Consider the following 5021-nt stretch of genomic DNA (forward strand, 5'->3'; position numbering starts at 1 on the left):
CCGCCCGCGCCGCGCCGCACCCCCGCCAGGGCCTCTGCGGGGACATCCCCCTGTTCCCCGTGGAGAACTGCTCCTCGCCGGCGGCCAACGCCACCCTGCCGCCCTGCTCCCCGCTGGGAGCCACCCGCTACTGTGCCACCGCCACCTTCGTGGGACTGGTCCTCGTGGGGCTGGGCGTCGGCTCGGTCAAGGCCAACATCACCCCGTTCGGGGCAGACCAGGTCGAGTATTGTCTGGCAGCTGCTGAAGCGCTCGTGGGTGCCCCAGGGGTGGCAGAGGGGCTTGCCTTGGTGGGGTGGACAGTGCCCGACTGAGTGATCTCTCTGTACGTGTTCGGCCTTGGAGGGTATCAGATCGTCCAGCTCTGTTCCCTGTGTAATGCGAGTTGTTAAGTTGTGCCCTCTTTGATCAAAGTTTGGTGCCTGTGGGGTGTCAGATCCCTTGTGACCTTTGGTTTCATGGTTACCCTGCCTTCTGAGTTGGCTAAGCCATCAGCATCTTGAGGACTTGGGCTGAATACTTAATGGCCATTAAGTGGGCTGTTAATTATCCTCCCTTGTGAGCTTGTACCCAGTTAATTTGACCTCAGAGCTCATCAGATGAAGTACAGGATACACATTTTTAGCTTTGACAAGGATGACATGGGCCTTCTAAGGCAGTGTCAGAGGCCTTTACCATCCTGTGATAAACGAAGGCTACAAAACAAACAGGTTTTGTGCACTTTTTTTTGAGCACTGCATTGCCCTTGAGTGACATTTTTGTGCAGGCTAGCGCTGCATCACATGATGGGTGGAATCTGCTCTCAACGTGGTAAACATCACCTGCATTGTTCCCATAAGGACATGTCCTGTCCGATGACCTTATCCGGATCCGCTGCAGTGATATCATTCATTGGGTCATCACTGCAGAACCGAGTGGCTTCATAGAACATTTGAGAGGCAACTTTTAGAGTTCAGTAGCAACTGGAATGCTCTGTTGCGTGTACTTTTTTACAGTCCTGTGCTAAGGTGCTGTGCTGGCTGTGGATGTTGAAATGTAATTTCTGCTTTACAAATGGAGAATTTCAGTATGTTCAGGTACTGAGCAGCTTTTCTAACTGAACTGAAAATCCAATTGCATGTCTGTTTACTGGCTCACTGAGTTCTGGTTAGAGCAGGTGTCAGAAATGCCATGAATTCTTTGTAAGAGGGAGGATCTGCCACAGTATCATTGCCAAACATACCTCTGTTCTCTGTTGTGCAGTTTGTATTTGTCATTCTTTGGCATTTCATCCTGAATTCTGGAGTTCTGGGTGAAAGGCAGTATATAAATGTAAAAACATTATTATAGCCCAGGATTGTGTGTCCCCAGTGCATTAATTCTGTTTAAACCAGCCTGAGCCCATCAAGTGAAATAGCTTTAGTATGACTTTATCTTGTAAGATGTTTTTCAAAACTGACCACTTATCCCCGGAATGCTTTATGAAAGTTAAATATGAGAGATAAATAATGGCAGGAACAGAGCAAAAGAAGAGCCATTGCCAATGGAAGTGTAGCTGTTGTAGCTGGATTTTGTAAAGGCTTTTCCCCCAGGATTTCAAGGAAAGCAGTTTTTGGCTGGGTTTGCAGGTAATTCACAGTGATTTATGTAGGGTGAAGCAAAGAAATACTCCTTTCTGGGCCATAATAATCAGTGGAGCTCTGCCGAGGACTGAATTTTCCCCCTTCTCTCTTTTTCTGACTTATCTCTTGTTAAATATATTACAGCATGCCACTTACCTTGGTGTGCAGTTTGGGGCCCTCTTGGGTGCCTTGTCCCTGCATAGGAATGTAGAAAACTGCTGGGGAGATGTGTGTATATCTGTATCTATGTATCTGTATCTATCTATATATCTGAGAATAAAATCTGTCTCCCAGAGCCACATTCTTGGGAGGCCAGAGCACAATGCAAACACGTTTTGGCTGGATGTGTGCTGATAAGATTTGTCCTCTTTCCCCTAAGTACCAAACAAAGGTATGAATTGTATATCATGTACTTTAGTTGGCACAATCACCTTTCAGAATGTTAATTACGTTTCACTGCAGATCTCTTAAAAGTCACCGTGTGAATTTTTCAGCTTTAATGTGTGTATGGAATTTGGGTGGAGAGCTGTAATATAATGAGAGGTTTTTTTATTTAGCAGAATCACTTTGTGGAAAATCGGAAACTGAACTGCAGTACTTAGTCTTCTCTGAATTTGAAAGATGTGGTTTCTAGTTTCTGACTTTCTGTTAAATGCATGCTTTTAGAAGTGCTGTTAAAAGGACCCAGTAGACTTAGTATCGAGTGACTTCCACCAGTCAGCTGAGCAAAAAAAGTTCCTGCTAAGTTGGGACAGACCAGCTTTTCCCAACCGTGTTTATAAATGAGCTGTTTTTCTAGAAGTGGCAGACTGATCCATCCTGCTGCTCTAAATCTGAGCTGATGGTTCTCGGAATAGTGTTTCTAATCATGTGATCCTATAACCTGGCACTTTCCAGTTCCCCTTTCAAGTGCGAGTTTTTTGCTGTCACTTCCTGTTCCATGGAGCAGTTTGTGACTTTCTGCAGTTAGGAAACAATAGGACTGTTGGTCATTATTGTGAAAGCTGGTTCAGCTTCAACACTGAAGCAGAATAGTAGCAGACTCCTAATCTAGTATCAGCCATAATCATTGTTCTAATTATAGCTGCATGTCTTTCAGGGTTACAGCAATTGGAGGTGCCAGGTTTCACCCACACTGGGGCTTCCCTCTGAACTGCCTTCATAGCCAATAAATCTATCAGGCCATAACTGCCAGAGATCTTCTAACTCTGCTGAAATTGTTCTTTTACAGTTGCTGTTGGAAATTGCTGCTGTAAAGATGGCTTTAGAGTGATTTTCAGCCTTTATTTATTTGTAGAGCTTAGATTTTCCAGCCTCTGGATAAGGATGGGGAACCACGTATATAGGTTGGAAGGTCCCTAACTGCAACTTATTTTGTTGTTGCTGCTGTTGAGCTTCTTATGAGCTTGTGGACCTCGAAGACTCTGCAGAGAACAGTTTGAATCAAGTTTTGGCTTTCACAAGGCCAGTAAAAACAGATGGGAGAGGAAACAGATTTTGTATGTGGACTTGCTGAATTTTAGTGTAAATTTGAAATTATGTAGCAGCTAGTAATACTGTGTAGCTCCGCTACGGAGCTCTCTCAGATGATCTCAAAGAATAAGTGCTGTCTGCAGTGATGGATTAATCAGGATTCTGTAAATTTGGCTGCACAGAACTCCTGTCATTGTACCTTCTGTTGTGGGCTAAGGACAAGGTTCTGCGTTTCATCCTTGCTCTGTTGTGTGGTTGCTCTCAGAGCTGACTGGGATGAGTTTGGGGGTATTTGTTGCTTGTGACTGTCAGTTGATTGCAGGAACAAATGAAAACTGCTACTGTCAGGCACTTTTGAATGATCTTGTTCCTTTCATGGGAGTCAGGTGGAAGGTCCCAGCTTTGGATCGGTTGTGATGTGAGACACACACTGGAACTCTGAAACGCTGGGGTTTAGGGCACACTTGAGATCATTAGCAGGTGATGACAGAAATGAGATGTCACAGTGGAATGGTGGGCACCAGCTAGACACAAGCTGCAGCAAAAATGGCAAATCTTGTGGGTAGTGAGTCCTCTGAAACCAACCTGTGAGAGGAGCAAATGACCTTGTGACAAAGCAAAGCATCTAAACACAGCAACTGTGGACAAGCAACGATGTTTGTTTAGATTCCTGACTCTTTACATAAAAATCAAAAGGTTCTAATAGAGTCTTAGTATTTGAGTTGTATAATATTGTTGTTTCCAAGCTGTACAAACTGCTTTGGCTAGCACTTGGATCATCTCCTAAGAAAGACATTGTTGCTGAAAAATCCAGGGGAGGGATAATGGAGCAAGTGATCATCTTTCTTCTAAGTCAGAAGGAGGTCTGAGTACAAGCCTTAGGACAGCTGTGCTGTGGAAGCTGCTGTCAGTCACATATTTGTAAGGTGTTTGCATCAAGGGTTGTAAGTAACGATCCAGTTACTCTTCCTCCCATTCTTCCTTTCAGTTGTGCATAAAATCCTGTTCTGGTTGCAAGATGGGAACCTCGGATCCTGAGTTCAGAGGATTGCAGTGCAGTGACACAGCTGCCATTGAGGTGCATCCTTTTCCTGCTGCAGTTGGTGGTGGGATTTTAGGAATATAATGAAGATAGTGGTGCTGGTAGCACAAGGAGAGTGAGGAGAGTGCTGCTATGCTTGAGCACAGATGAAATTGAGCAGAGGGAGTGATAGATTTTTTCTTTCTGCTTGGGTGATTGAAAATAATGCAAGCAGAAGGGGGAAAGGAGAGCTCCTGAAGTTATGTGGAAAAAACTTGTGCTTGATAAAAGTAAAATAATAAAATTATGACATGTTTTTCTTCTTAGTTCCTTACTAAAATGTAGTGTTTACTTATGGAAATGTTTTGTGCTGTCACACACAGCTCAGGTAACAGCCAGGAGGGAAAACTTTTTAGTGATCTGCTGTAAATGTAATATTGCTGACATTCTGGGCAGCCAGTGAGATGTTTGAAAAGAGCTATAGAATTGCCTTTTAACTCCACTGTCTTTCCTGGTTTTGACAAGACATCTTCATAGTTCTTTGTCTTTGAGAAGATATTCCACCAGGTAATTCAGTGGGATTTTTATTCAGTTATTAATGTTTGCCAGTTAAATGCCATAGTGGCATTTCAGACATGGCTGTGATGTGATTTTTACTGCAAATATATAGTTTGATAAAGAAGGAGAAAATGGATTCTTTGCATTGTAAGCCTGATGTGTGTCTGTCCCTTGAGCACTGCCTTCCTTTTGGTCACTCTGTTACAAAAAGGACGCTGGAGATGGTGAAGGAAGTTTCTGGGAAGGGCCACAGACATGGTCAGTAGTTTCCAGGTGAGGAATCATGAATCAGTCTAAATTTTCTACCTCTGAAAAGGCAGCAAAAAGGAAGATGTGACAGTGGTTTGTGCCCACAGTGGTCAGGGGAG

General features: G+C 44.0%; 1 protein-coding gene across 1 annotated transcript in view; it reads left to right on the plus strand.

The window, feature by feature from the left end:
* Nucleotides 1-13: 13 nt before the first annotated feature.
* The window catches only part of SLC15A4 (solute carrier family 15 member 4), a 22657-nt gene continuing 17649 nt past the window's right edge, over nt 14-5021 (plus strand). Inside the window, exon 1 of the mRNA XM_008634132.2 lies at nt 14-221. The gene's annotated coding sequence lies outside the window, so the exon portion shown is untranslated. The remainder of the gene's footprint in view (nt 222-5021) is intronic.

Source organism: Corvus brachyrhynchos, unplaced genomic scaffold (assembly GCF_000691975.1).
Source record: "Corvus brachyrhynchos isolate BGI_N302 unplaced genomic scaffold, ASM69197v1 scaffold114, whole genome shotgun sequence".
NCBI classification, from domain to species: Eukaryota; Metazoa; Chordata; class Aves; order Passeriformes; family Corvidae; genus Corvus; species Corvus brachyrhynchos.